This window comes from Panulirus ornatus, chromosome 34 (assembly GCF_036320965.1).
Source record: "Panulirus ornatus isolate Po-2019 chromosome 34, ASM3632096v1, whole genome shotgun sequence".
Classification (NCBI taxonomy): domain Eukaryota; kingdom Metazoa; phylum Arthropoda; class Malacostraca; order Decapoda; family Palinuridae; genus Panulirus; species Panulirus ornatus.
Window position 1 is genome coordinate 11,022,326 of NC_092257.1, and position 16,154 is coordinate 11,038,479.

At 41.5% G+C, this 16,154-nt stretch overlaps 1 long non-coding RNA gene across 1 annotated transcript; it reads left to right on the forward strand.

Annotated features, from left to right (window-relative positions):
• Positions 1-1,640: 1,640 nt before the first annotated feature.
• LOC139759824 (uncharacterized) lies at positions 1,641-10,456 on the forward strand. The gene is made up of 2 exons (XR_011715159.1): positions 1,641-1,784; positions 8,698-10,456. It is a non-coding gene; the product is annotated as an uncharacterized lncRNA (long non-coding RNA).
• The last annotated feature ends 5,698 nt before the right edge of the window (positions 10,457-16,154 follow it).

The following is a 16,154-nucleotide window of genomic DNA, read 5'->3' on the forward strand; positions in this document are numbered from 1 at the left end:
ACCTCGCCAGTCTCCGAAAAAGATTGGATATTCATCTCATCTTGGCGGAGTATTGGAACGCCAGCTGAGACGCACCAGTTACGTGACGGTAGGCAAAGTCAAAAGAAAATTTGTTTTATGAATTTTACATCCATCTACATCAATGTTCCATTAACGTTTCATATATTTTTGAACGGTTTGTTAGAGTTGGTCACATAACATGTAAGTAATTTCAAATTTTGAAAATTGTGACGTGTGTTGTTATCAAGACAGATGAGATATAGAACATGTGACACAAAATTTTAAGTGGGAGGACGTCCCACACGATCCGCCAGAGGCAGGACGCGGAGGACCGTCCGTGTGTCTGTCTGTTGACGTGACCTTTACATCTTTATTGGTCACACCAGCAAGGTCAGGCTGGGTGGAGAAATTCCAAAAATCATAAATCAAAGTTGTGGAGTGCTATTCAGTTTGCAGTCTGGTGCGCAAAGAGGAGAGGAGTCTTACAAAGTGCTTTCTATGTATCACATCCGGTTATATACTGTGAGCCTCCTGTGTATGTGCACCAGAGCGCCTCTGCCATGTCCTTCTGGAACATACAAGAATAAAAGATAAATTTCCTTAACGAAGCCAAGATTTAGTGAGCCTCACGTGAATATACCCCGGGAAGTGCTAGTGACGATGTCCACACACACACACACACACATATACACACACACACTATCTCTTACTTCTACACTTTTCTTCGTGAACTAGAGTGATGTATGTAAATATGAGGAGAATGTATGTATCAGAAGCAGCAGAATACAGATGAAATCAATGACTTTCTCCCGTAATAATATCGTCCAGCTAACCACTGGACCTCCACCAGTCACTAGTGAAGGGATGGTCACCTTCCCCTTGTGAAACTTCCCGTTCAGAAGGTTCCTCCAGTTTACCACGATGTAATGTGTCCTCATCATCTCATATACATGATCATCGTTCGCCAATCATAGGATCATCTTTCCTTGAAGATGACGAGTGTGTGTATAGTCTGCAACCAAAACAATGATGGTTATAATGTAGAAAAGAAAAAAACGTTCACGAAAAGGTGTTCCACTGACGGACGGTGCGACGAATAAAGTTTGAAAGGAGAAGAATGTAGGAATATCTGGGATCTGAATACTTCTGGAAAGAGGCGGTGAAGACATGATACAGCTTTGGGGGTCACATGTGTGGAGATCTGAAGTCATTTCTGGAGTTATACTCTGGGAAACCTGAAGTAGATTCTGGGGTCACAGAAATGGAGTGAAGGAATCACTCTCCTGACAAGACCAACTACTGTAGTAACACGGCGAAGGAAAGACACGATACCGAACAACTAACGAGCTGTTAAAAGGCTGGAAATGAGACCTGCTTCACTAGCAGGACAGAAAGCTTCTGGCTGGATTACATGGGAGACTGGAACGCACGTTTACAAAGTTACAAACAATTAAATATATGAAGGACGTGGCTTTCATAAGGATGAATAGCTAAGAGAGGGAACTTTTGACGAAAATAGGTGACAGTTGACATGCAGTAAAGACTCCACCCTCCCACTGCCGTACACGGTTCGAGTGATTTGTTCAGTGTTTCATCGCGAGCTTCATTCGTGGGGTCGATCACTTCGGTCAGAGGCAGGCAAACACAACGCCAGTCACTACTGCTTCAGCTTCACACATGCTCACAACAAGATTGGTTCCGTGCACCTGACGATGTGGTTGGTGGCAGAAGACCCTCGTTGTACGACTCAGTGTCACCTAAGTCCTTCTCGAACCGTACATCAGGTATTTTGTGCATAAGTTATGTTTGGGTTTGACTTTCGGACTTATCTTGATTCGTTTTTGTGTACTAGAATATAAGATACAGTTAATGCATACAGTTTTGCTGCAGCATAATGATGATGTTTCTTAATTCAAATAATGAGGCTAGAGTATCTTTATTTTTTCCTTTTTCTTAACGTATTTGTAGAACTATGATTATCCTGCATGTAACCTTATACACCATTTACTTAAGTTACCCCAGCGCTCATTTTCTGTTACACTTTGTGAAATCATTTTCTTTGATCATCCATATGGCGCAACCCTCGCACGATTTGTTGTCTATGGACGCTGGGTCTCTCAAGGGAAAGGATTCAATTTCTGAAGTTACTCCTCATCTTTTGATCTGTCGGCTATGTTCGAGCCTTCGTGCATGGTGGAAGTATGGAAAAGGTTAACAATACGCAAAAGAAAGAGCGGAGAGACAACAACAAGGACCCGAGACACTTCAACACCGATGGAAAAAGACGGTGGAGAGCGGCAGGTCCCGTACCTGATAAAGGTCGCACCTGGATAACCAGAAGGAAATTCGGGAGATGAGAAAAGTTTTAAGGCCATACGAAGGAAACTTGAAGAGAACCCTGATGTCAAACTTTGTCGAGGGGTCTTGGGGATATCCCGAGCAACAAGAAAAGATTCGACAAAGTTGTCAAGAGCAGAGTGCAAGTTGTGAGTGAGGGAAGGAAGATCTGCAGCGGAATGTTTGGAGTGTGACCCATACTGTGAGCGGGCAGGTAACCTCTCCTCTCAAGATGTAACAGACAATTTGACGACAAACTCCATGACCTAAGGCAGAGCTCGGGTGGGCACTTGGGTCACGTAATGCAATGGAAAACTTTTGCTGATTTTGGAACGACTTAGGTGTTATGAGGGTAGGAAACTACTGGTCGAGAAGAAAAGTTCTGAAAATGAGATTATAATGTGAGGTTATGGCTAAGGCTCAGGTATTGTTCCTCAGGACACACACACACACACACACACACACACACACACACACGTCGTGCCCAGCAGGAGCGCCGCTGAGATGAGGGTGTCGAGGAGGCAAGCCTCTATAAATCAAAACTTTACTGCGGGTGTCAATGGGAAGAACGTTGGTGGAGTTATATTTGAAGTGATATGATTATCTAGATGACAAGAAACATCTCTCTCTCTCTCTCTCTCTCTCTCTCTCTCTCTCTCTCTCTCTCTCTCTCTCTCTCTCTCTCTCTCTCTTTCCCTCTGTCTAACATGGAACCAATCAATCTCTTAGTACGATACAATTGTGGTACAGTGTCAGCAAATTTGAGAAGTCACTGTGAAATGCTTTAATGAATGACTGGTAATACTTGATGATGAATTGCTGAAGGAACAAACAATTTGTATCCTCAGGTTGTGAACACAGGTTGAGGGTAATGTTGGTGTTATATGTGGTCTTATGTTGTGATGCCAGTCATGTGCTTGTATTTTACTTTATGGTTAAGTTTCCAGTGTTCTCACGTGGTTTGGTCGTGCGTTATGATCCACTGGCATGAGAGACAGAACCAGTTGAAGCCTTTGAGAACAACAGTACAAACCTGGAGCACGATGGTACCATCCTTGTATATGATAGCCCGGCCTACGCCTTAACCTAGAAGGGTTTGGTCAAAGGCCAGGCCGTTATATCCAAAAGGTTATACCCTCGTGCTTGAGTGTCGTACCTTCGTGCTCAAGGGTCGTACCTTCGTGCTCAAGGGTTGCACCGTCGTGCTCAAGGGTCGTACCGTCGTGCTTAATGAACGTACCGTCGTGGTCAAGGGTCGTACCGTCGTGCCATCGTGTAGACTGGAGTCTGAGGGGTGTGTAGAAATGTTTATCTGTGGACACAGTCTTCATCTGCATTCCGCCCGCCGCTGTGCTGAGGGGCCGCACAGAATGGGACTGGAGTGGGACGTGTTGTGTCGCCAGCTGACACAACATTGAAGGGATCATCTGTGTAGTAAGTCTGCAATATTGGAGGGAAGCGGAATTTGGTTCCCTAAGCTCACAAGTAAAGGGGATATGCTTGTCGTACGTCACAAGAACAAAGCACTTGACAAACGTCTCACAGAATTTGAGAGTTTTACTGGGAACTAAGCTCATACCACTGGATGGTTGACTGTCTTGTAAACTCACAGCAGCAGAGATGTTGACCACTGCCTTCTGGGAATAAATATATTTCACATTTTTCCAGCAACTGTGTCTTCTGCCGTCTGCAAACCCACCTTGTTAGACCTTGAGTGACCTTAAGTTCAGTTCAACATAATACAGGAGTCTCTCTACGGATTATGCCCGTCTCAACCCCTCAAGTGGACCAGACAAACAAAACTATTGTTCGCTGCGGCAGACACGGAACCAGACACTCTGCCATGCCAAGCCCTGAACCAGTTATCGCACATTGTCAAACACTCTGTTACATCAAGGCTCAGACCAGCTAATCCTCACACAACCAATTACTCTGTCATGTCAAATTTTGGACCAGCAAACATTCACTGGTCCAGGCACTCCGTTATCATCAAGAGCTGAGCTACTTCCTCGCCATCTTCACCTCCTACCTTCCGAAATCCCTCGTCCCTGAGTTGCATATCACCATTACAATCATTGAAGCCATACCATCCCGTATGTATTGGTACAAACACAGCTCCATATCCGTCATCACGAATATCATCGCTAAGACCTCTATTTCCATATTTGTACAATCTCTCCAGATCTTTAAGTCCTTTACTGTTGCTTATAATCTTCTGCGGTAGATAAAGTCCTCGAAAATGAATAAGAATATAGTGACAATGTATTGTAAAGCCACAGGGGAAACATCAGAAACCCGCTGACGTAACGTTAGGAGGTGAAAGTACCTGGACGAGACGAGTGTTGAATACAAAGAATAAAGCAACAGATAACGAAATGTGAATAAAAAGGTAACAGAAAATCCCGACATTATGACGTATACATGGAAACAATGAGAATGAAGGTAAGAGCAAAATATACATCGGCAAGAAGGGAGAGTGAAAAGAAGATGTAAACATGCAGACAAACCGACAACCCGCCAGCAGAGAGACAGCCAAGCTTGCAGCCACTCACCCACCCACCCAAACACCCACCCAGCAGCTCACCTACCCAAACACCCACCCAGCAGCTTACCTACCCAAACACCCACCCAGCAGGGGTGTACAAGGTATAGGGGAGCAATTTACCTGCCCGGACTTAGGCACCCCAGGGGCCGCGCAACACGTACTATACCGTCCTCCCTGGAGCTCGTAAACTGCTCTAATTTCATGTTACCCCAGGGTGCAGGCGGCCACCACACAATGCTCTGGTGCACCCAAGCTGGCGGAGAGGAAGGAAGGGTCGAGACATGGTCGGAAGGAGAAGCAGAACTGAAGAGAAACAGGAGGTAAGGACGGGGTCGCTGTGTGCCCTAACATTTGTGTAAGAAATCATGTTGTACGACATATAGAGAGTCACAAGGTAGAGATGATGGACGAAGACAGAATAATCACAATAATCATAGACTGAGTCTGAGAAAGTCACATAATAAAAGCATGGATGAAAAGAGTAACTAGAAGCATAAAAAGCATGGATGAAAAGAGTAACTAGAAGCTAAAGAAACCGAGTAGTGAGGAATAGCAAGAGAAGAATGTACATATAAACGACCAAACACAAGGTTGCTAAACGAGTGATGACCTTCGACGAAGAACATCTTGAAGCAGCAAAGGATTAACAACACCTGACACCAGTCTCATAAAGTGAGATGATGATGACGATGATGACGATGATGATGATGATGATGATGATGATGGTGATGATGATGATGATGATGGTGATGATGATGGTGATGATGATGATGGTGATAGAGTATGATACTTTTGTCCTGGACTCACCATTTCCTCACTACAACTAGGACTGGTCGATATCACGCAGCTCACAATCCTGGTACAATAGGATGTCAACACATGTAGTCCTGGGAGCCATCAACTAGTAAAGGAATTTTGAAAAACTGAAACTGTCAAATGTTTTATCACGACTAACTGGTACACAAACTATACCAAATATGGAGGCACATATTTGCAATAATAATATAAAACATAAATTTCCTAAATGATATCAATAATGCTGAAGTATTCCTTTGAGCCTTCCAATTAATGAATTTGCCATTATAACAAAAATTGTTATAAAGGAATATAATGTTATGTATATTGAACAATATATTAAGTTGGATTGATACATAACGTAATGAAATCCAAGTTTGTGTTTGTATTACAAATGAAGAACTGAGCGCCATCATATAAGTAAGGTCACCTCTTACACTCATCAATCACTAACTTAAGATAGTTTTTCAAACCACTCGACCATGTTTATGGTTTTGATCCACTGTGGCGAAGGCTTATTACCAGAACTTATCAGAATCTAACACACACACACACATACACACACACACACACACACACATACACACACACACACACACACACACACACACACACACACACACAGGAGGAAGAAAAACAAACTGAGGACAGCATCCGGGTAGCCTACTAGGCACCCCGCCTCAGCATCCTTTGACATTGTGAATTTCGAATTGTTTGTGTTGTGTAGTTTGGGGACTGGACGAACTAGCACATGTGTGTGTGGGTCCCTTCTGTCAGGATGGACCATCTCACCTTTTCACCCAGTGAAAAGCAGCTCAGATATGATGTAACTTATGAAATCACGTTTATGTTTTAATGATATTGTTAGTGCAATGAATAGCAAAGATGATTTGAGTCGTCCCGATGACTTGTTCTTGTCAGTTTTGTGCTCACAAACAACCTATGATGGTGATGTAGTAGGCAAGACAACAAGCAAAATCCATTTAATAATGTTGCCACCAACCAGGGTTTGTCTTCTGATACACAGCCACTGTCAAAGACGGGTCGAAGAATAGCTCATGTTGCTGTGTCAGGTTTTCTGAAGCCACTGGACGATCATAGATGATCAGTAAGTAGGGAACTACGCGGGTGTAATCACCGCAATAAAGACGAGAGAAAATCCACATATCTCAGTGTAAAGGTTATGTTCTGAGCGCTAAATAGCATTATTGACAATTCTACCCGGAGGATCTGGCTCTGTGAGCCTCAGTTGAGTAAAACTGATACATATTACTAAGTGTTATTTAGACCCCAGAGAGAGTCTTAAAGGTGGGATCTGAGGGTTGTCTCCTTAGCTTTAGCTTTGTAAAATATTGAAATGATAAAAAGGTTTTCTTTGCCCAAGCGAGTCAAAAATAATCATAATGAAAGAAGCAGTAAGCCATTGTAAGCTTCACAATACGTAATTTTTGTGTATTTTTATACTTAATATTTTCCCATTCTGCCGCTTCGGGCTATGCCTTGCTGTTCCATATATTACCTCAATAAGAACTACAGGGACTGCGACAAGATTTGTAGATTACCCGTGATAGAATTAATCTGTACATCATAATGAACTATAGTATTTGAAATTATCATATATTTAGCTATTACTGCTTACACATGCTAAAATCTAATCACCACTGTAAATGCATGCTTTAGGTATAGTTACCCCTAGACTAAGACCGTTTTTTGTCAGTAGAAAATCTCTGCCATTTTCTGTGATGAGTTCTTAAGTATTCCAATCTTGGTGTAACATGGTAAATGGCATTTATTGCCCAAATGACATCATATCAAACATAAAGAAAATATAAAGTAGTTACATCTCTTTGGTGTATATGCATTGCGTTTGATCACGATTGCCCTTGAATACGACTTCTTACTATACTTTGTTTGTTGACAAAATGAAGTAGAAGGAGCTAAATAAATGTTGATTCTTCCTAGGAAATGCATTTATAGGGTTGTCTCCTTCAACTTCTTCACCAGCTAAGTCCAGCTTTTAGTTGACTACAGTTCTATTTGTTGAGGGTATAGTTATCTACTTCCATTGTATAATTCAGCATAGCAACAATATGTGATTAATGATGTAGTGGATGGTAAACCAATCTGAAAACTATATATATGTGATGAGTTGTTAGTGTTTGAACATTTTGGCGTTTGGAGGTATTATTATTTTAAAGTCTTTGATATTTAGATTGCATTGTTAAACTTTGACAGATCTTGAGTTAAGTAAGGGTGGGCAGCAAAGGACCTGTATTGGAAAGGTAAGAAATAATAAGATTAACGTTAATTACATTGTTTACAATGACTCCGCAGCGCTAATGAAGGTCTTATATTCCATGATTTTTCTACAGATACAGTAACATGTGGAGCATAATGTGAATCATTATATATCATTAATAAAGATAAATAAGGCGATAGTACTAGTCCACTCATTTCAGCACTGTTCCATTTTTACAGCGAAGATCAGGAAAAACAATTGTGGTTATTAAGGTAAGAGTAGGCATTGAAGTTAAACACAGAGCCTTTGAAAATTTCATCTATCTACCTGGTAGTCAAGATTTATCGTAAGTTTTAGTTTTATAGTCACATTTATCCCAATCTACGAACAGCTAGCAGCCATACGATGCCTAGAAGAATTTAATGATATATTTATACTATCATGTCAGCAACTAGGTGAGGTTTATAGAGGTTCTTTTGATATTTGTAAGTGTATTACCGTCTTGTAAGTTAATCCAACATTTTCCCAGATATATATGATTGCAGTCATATTTGATAAGTCGAGAAATAAAAAAGAAATCTCAAAAGCAGTTAGTTACTGTAAAAAGACTATAAAATGTTTACAAACGTTTGATAATAAGTGTAAGCATTGCTTGTGGAACTGATGAGGAGTCTAGTTTCTGATTTTTTTTTTATTCTCATATACTTGTATGTTTTTTTACTATAGTCTTGCATACATATTTGATGTGAATATAGTGTAATTTTTCAATTGCCTTCCTCAGCCATCTTTCCAGTAGACTCAGCCCATTCCAGTATGGTGTAACCTCAGTGTGATCATCTTGTGCATGGTGGGATGTCAAATAGCAACATGTATACCTCAACTTCAACTGGAGGAAAATCCATAGCTTCACAGAATTTCACTTCACCAAGACACAAGCAGCTGTTTTTCAAAATTTTTGTGCAAGTGAAATCAACTTTTTTTTCATCCCATTAGTGCATGCTGAAGGCATACACTCTTCCAGGGGTTCAGAGGTATACGCTACTAGAAATTTGTAAAAAGTTGAAAAGGAAAGATTTTTTTTTCTCAATACTCTTTTTCGTTCCAGTGGAATATGAATTTTATGACACTGCCACATTGAATTCCAAATTCATAGTGGTAATTATAATCCATATAAATTGGGACTATTGAATAGTCTTAGAATATGATTTGGATATATTAACCCCATTTTCTGAAAAGCATTTGCCATTGGATGCCATCCTATCTGATGAATATTAGGAATGGATTCTTTAGGTGGTTTTGTCTACGTCTGTCTTTGATGCCTGTTCCGTCCAGGAACTCCCATCAAGGGGGTGGCCAAAGCCAAAGGGTCTCCACTTATCCCTGACATATCATGGCTAATTCAGTGTAGTTAACTTGTAGCGATCCTAAACTTTGTAAAAATGTATCCAAGAAAACCTATTAAGATGTATACTGATAGAAGGCTGCATTATTATTAGATTAGAGTGTAAAGAGCTGTTATCATAGCCAGTAGCAGAATTTTTTATTGCTTAAAGTAGATTGGAATCCTTTATGAGTTTCAAGATAAATGAAAAGGCCATGAAATTTTTGAGAAAGTAAAATGTTTTAGTTGCAATATTTCTGGTGTCTGAACTCCATAGGTATAAAAGATATATTGATTCATTGAATCAGCTAACAAAAGAGATGTAAGCAACTTTTGTGAGTTTAGTATCAGTAATATTCCTTCTTAGAACAGAGTTTAGATAATTTCATTTAGCTTTGCCACACCTCATGTTTACTTTAGGGTACAATTGTGGTTACTTTAGTGCTCTTGTACGTTTTGTAAATACATGTAATGTCTCTAATTGCAGTGGAACATTGAAAGCTTTGTAATAAAGATTTAATTTTTAATCCTAATGGGCTATATTGAAGCTGTGAAAGTATTTCCCTAGTCTTGTACATCTGCTCGGATCATTGGTGGTTTGGTGACACTTTCATCTTCATTTCTTCTTCAAGAGGTAGCTGATACACAGACAACTTGGTATATTACCATTTCAGATATCAAGCGAATTTTGTTAGATTAGGATTTGGTTGAAATTGTTTACCAGTGGTTCGTGATGTCTTTTGAATGATTCATACTTTCATTTCTATCACAAATAGGTGGAATTCCAAAATGGTAATTTTCCAACAACTGATATTTGATCATCTAAATTGTCATTATCAGTTGTGCCCAAAAGACATCACCATTTTGCTTAGGGCATACAAAGCACATACAGCAGGGTCATACCTTCCCCCATCGTGTTACATGGATAACTGACTTTCAAGGATTCTTTCCCTGTGCCAGGTATAGTTCTTTGTGACTTAAGGCAGCTCTACATACCAGTAAAGCATACCTTCCTGTTTACATGAGGGCAGGAAAAAGTAAACCATATAAGCACCAGCACTGTTCCATTGTGTTAGATGAGTAACTGACACTTCTAGATTTAATTCTGGTGTTAATTGTAGTTGCTTGTGACATTAAGCATCTCTGCATACTTATAAAGTGCACTCTTCAATGTAAATGAGGGCAAAAAGAGGTAAATTATGTAAGTATGGCTTGAGTACCAACACTGTAAATCATTCAAGTAGCCATCCTCTTTGTGGGAGGTCCATTAGGGAATGGGCATTGAAGTCATAGGTAGAGGTTAGATACTATAACTTGTCCCTTGAGGGTTAGATTTATTAAGGTTACTGCTTCCTTACTTCAAGATGCTACACAGTTTCAAACAGAGAGAGGAAATATGTTCATGACAAGAAAGTACAGTGTGAGGAATAGATGTATGATGGAAATAATGAAGAAAATAACCATGATTTTGGAATTTATGTTATTGATATTAAGGGGAAGAGTAAAGCAAACATTAATAATGGAAAAGGGCATAGAGACAAGCAAGAGCAAGGGAAGGCTATTTGCAAGAAAATAAGGATATAAAGAGAAGGTTCCTACGAAGCCTTCCACAGTGTTGGTAAAGTAAATAAAATGGATGTTTGTTGTCCTGGCCTCTGCCTCATTGCAAGAGAAATGTTATGTATTTAGAATTTTTTATTATCCTTTAGATATATATTTTTTTCATACATATTCACCATTTCCCACATTAGCGAGGTAGCATTAACAACAGAGGACTGGCCTTAGGAGGGGAATATCCTCACTTATCCCCCTTCTCTGTTCCTTCTTTTGGAAATTTAAAAGACAGGAGGGGAGGATTTCCAGCTCCCCACTCGCTCTCCATTTAGTCGCCTTCTTTGACATGTAGGAAATACATGGGAAGTATTCTTTCTCCCCATCCCCTGGGATAACATATATATTTATTATTATTTATTTTCTATTTTGCTTTGTCGCTGTCTTCCGCATTAGCGAGGTAGCACAAGGAAACAGACAAAAGAAATGGCCCAACCCACCCTCATACACAATGTATATACATACACGTCCATACACGCAAATATACATACCTATACATCTCAGTGTACACATATATATACACACACAGACACATACATATATACCCATGCACACAGTTCACACTGTCCGCCCTTATTCATTCCCATCGCCACCTCGCCACACATGGAATACCATCCCCCTCCCCCCTCATGTGTGTGAGGTAGCACTAGGAAAAGACAACAAAGGCCCCATTCATTCACACTCAGTCTCTAGCTGTCGTGCAATAATGCCCGAAACCACAGTTCCCTTTCCACATCCAGGCCCCACACAACTTTCCATGGTTTACCCCAGACGCTTCACATGCCCTGATTCAATCCACTGACAGCACGTCAACCCCGGTATACCACATCAATCCAATGTACTCTATTCCTTGCCCTCCTTTCACCCTCCTGCATGTTCAGGCCGCGATCACACAAAATCTTTTTCACTTCATCTTTCCACCTCCAATTTGGTCTCCCACTTCTCCTCGTTCCCTCCACCTCCGACACATATATCCTCTTGGTCAATCTTTCCTCACTCATTCTCTCCATGTGCCCAAACCATTTCAAAACACCCTCTTCTGCTCTCTCAACCACGCTCTTTTTATTTCCACACATCTCTCTTACCCTTACATTACTTACTCGATCAAACCACCTCACACCACACATTGTCCTCAAACATCTCATTTCCAGCACATCCACCCTCCTGCGCACAACTCTATCCATAGCCCACGCCTCGCAACCATACAACATTGTTAGAACCACTATTCCTTCAAACATACCCATTTTTGCTTTCCGAGATAATGTTCTCGACTTCCACACATTCTTCAAGGCTCCCAGGATTTTCGCCCCCTCCCCCACCCTATGATTCACTTCCTCTTCCATGGTTCCATCCGCTGCCAGATCCACTCCCAGATATCTAAAACACTTTACTTCCTCCAGTTTTTCTCCATTCAAACTTACCTCCCAATTGACTTGACCCTCAACCCTACTGTACCTAATAAACTTGCTCTTATTCACATTTACTCTTAACTTTCTTCTTTCACACACTTTACCAAACTCAGTCACCAGCTTCTGCTGTTTCTCACATGAATCAGCCACCAGCGCTGTATCATCAGCGAACAACAACTGACTCACTTCCCAAGCTCTCTCATCCACAACAGACTTCATACTTGCCCCTCTTTCCAAAACTCTTGCATTCACCTCCCTAACAACTCCATCCATAAACAAATTAAACAACCATGGAGACATCACACACCCCAGCCGCAAAAGTACATTCACTGAGAACCAATCACTTTATTTTTTTTTATTATTATTTTGCTTTGTCGCTGTCTCCAGCATTTGCGAGGTAGCGCAAGGAAACAGAAGAAAGAAATGGCCCAACCCACCCCCATACACATGTATATACACACACGTCCACACACGCAAACCTACACACCCATACATCTCAATGTACACGTATATATACACACACAGACACATACATATATACCCATGCACACAATTCACACTGCCTGCCTTTATTCATTCCCATCGCCACCTCGCCACACATGGAATACCATCCCCCTCCCCCTCATGTGAGCGAGGTAGCGCTAGGAAAAGATAACAAAGGCCCCATTCGTTCACACTCAGTCTCCAGCTGTCATGCAGTAATGCCCGAAACCACAGCTCCCTTTCCACATCCAGGCCCCACACAACTTTCCATGGTTTACCCCAGACACTTCACATGCCCTGATTCAATCCACTGACAGCACGTCAACCCCGGTATACCACATCGATCCAATTCACTCTATTCCTTGCCCGCCTTTCACCCTCCTGCATGTTCAGGCCCCGATCACTCAAAATCTTTTTCACTCCATCTTTCCACCTCCAATTTGGTCTCCCACTTCTCCTCGTTCCCTCCACCTCCGACACATACATTCTCTTGGTCAATCTTTCCTCACTCATTCTCTCCATGTGCCCAAACCATTTCAAAACACCCTCTTCTGCTCTCTCAACCACGCTCTTTTTGTTTCCACACATCTCTCTTACCCTTGCATTACTTACTCGATCAAACCACCTCACACCACACATTGTCCTCAAACATCTCATTTCCAGCACATCCACCCTCCTGCGCACAACTCTATCCATAGCCCACGCCTCGCAACCATACAACATTGTTAGAACCACCATTCCTTCAAACATACCCATTTTTGCTTTCCGAGATAATGTTCTCGACTTCCACACATTCTTCAATGCTCCCAGGATTTTCGCCCCCTCCCCCACCCTATGATTCACTTCCGCTTCCATGGTTCCATCCACTGCCAGATCCACTCCCAGATATCTAAAACACTTTACTTCCTCCAATTTTTCTCCATTCAAACTTACCTCCCAGTTGACTTGACCCTCAACCCTACTGTACCTAATAACCTTGCTCTTATTCACATTTACTCTTAACTTTCTTCTTTCACACACTTTACCAAACTCAGTCACCAGCTTCTGCAGTTTCTCACATGAATCAGCCACCAGCGCTGTATCATCAGCGAACAACAACTGACTCACTTCCCAAGCTCTCTCATCCCCAAAAGACTTCATACTTGCCCCTCTTTCCAAAACTCTTGCATTTACCTCCCTAACAACCCCATCCATAAACAAATTAAACAACCATGGAGACATCACACACCCCTGCCACAAACCTACATTCACTGAGAACCAATCACTTTCCTCTCTTCCTACACGTACACATGCCTTACATCCTCGATAAAAACTTTTCACTGCTTCTAACAACTTTCCTCCCACACCATATATTCTTAATACCTTCCACAGAGCATCTCTATCAACTCTATCATATGCCTTCTCCAGATCCATAAATGCTCCATACAAATCCATTTGCTTTTCTAAGTATTTCTCACATACATTCTTCAAAGCAAACACCTGATCCACACATCCTCTACCACTTCTGAAACCACACTGCTCTTCCCCAATCTGATGCTTTGTACATGCCTTCACCCTCTCAATCAATACCCTCCCATATAATTTACCAGGAATACTCAACAAACTTATACCTCTGTAATTTGAGCACTCACTCTTATCCCCTTTGCCTTTGAACAATGGCACTATGCACGCATTCCGCCAATCCTCAGGCACCTCACCATGAGTCATACATACATTAAATAACCTTACCAACCAGTCAACAATACAGTCACCCCCTTTTTTAATAAATTCCACTGCAATACCATCCAAACCTGCTGCCTTGCTGGCTTTCATCTTCTGCAAAGCTTTTACTACCTCTTCTCTGTTTACCAAATCATTTTCCCTAACCCTCTCACTTTGCACACCACCTCGACCAAAACACCCTATATCTGCCACTCTATCATCAAACACATTCAACAAACCTTCAAAATACTCACCCCATCTCCTTCTCACATCACCACTACTTGTTATCACCTCCCCATTTGCGCCCTTCACTGAAGTTCCTATTTGCTCCCTTGTCTTATGCACTTTATTTACTTCCTTCCAGAACATCTTTTTATTCTCCCTAAAATTTAATGATACTCTCTCACCCCAACTCTCATTTGCCCTCTTTTTCACCTCTTGCACCTTTCTCTTGACCTCCTGTCTCTTTCTTTTATACATCTCCCACTCAATTGCATTTTTTCCCTGCAAAAATCGTCCAAATATTTTCAGAAGTGGTAGAGGATGTGTGGATCAGGTGTTTGCTTTGAAGAATGTATGTGAGAAATACTTAGAAAAGCAAATGGATTTGTATGTAGCATTTATGGATCTGGAGAAGGCATATGATAGAGTTGATAGAGATGCTCTGTGGGAGGTATTAAGAATATATGGTGTGGGAGGCAAGTTGTTAGAAGCAGTGAAAAGTTTTTATCGAGGATGTAAGGCATGTGTACGTGTAGGAAGAGAGGAAAGTGATTGGTTCTCAGTGAATGTAGGTTTGCGGCAGGGGTGTGTGATGTCTCCATGGCTGTTTAATTTGTTTATGGATGGGGATGTTAGGGAGGTAAATGCAAGAGTTTTGGAAAGAGGGGCAAGTATGAAGTCTGTTGGGGATGAGAGAGCTTTAGAAGTGAGTCAGTTGTTGTTCGCTGATGATACAGCACTGGTGGCTGATTCATGGGAGAAACTGCAGAAGCTGGTGACTGAGTTTGGTTAAGTGTGTGAAAGAAGAAAGTTAAGAGTAAATGTGAATAAGAGCAAGGTTATTAGGTACAGTAGGGTTGAGGGTCAAGTCAATTGGGAGGTAAGTTTGAATGGAGAAAAACTGGAGGAAGTAAAGTGTTTTAGATATCTTGGAGTGGATCTGGCAGCGGATGGAACCATGGAAGTGGAAGTAGATCATAGGGTGGGGGAGGGGGCGAAAATCCTGGCAGCCTTGCAGAATGTGTGGAAGTCGAGAACATTATCTCGGAAAGCAAAAATGGGTATGTTTAAAGGAATAGTGGTTCCAACAATGTTGTATGGTTGCGAGGCATGGGCTATGGATAGAGTTGTGCACAGGAGGATGGATGTGCTGGAAATGAGATGTTTGAGGACAATGTGTGGTGTGAGGTGGTTTGATCGAGTAAGTAACGTGAGGGTAAGAGAGATGTGTGGAAATAAAAAGAGCGTGGTTGAGAGAGCAGAAGAGGGTGTTTTGCAATGGTTTGGGCACATGGAGAGAATGAGTGAGGAAAGATTGACCAAGAGGATATATGTGTCGGAGGTGGAGGGAACGAGGAGAAGTGGGAGACCAAATTGGAGGTGGAAAGATGGAGTGAAAAAGATTTTGTGTGATCGGGGCCTGAACATGCA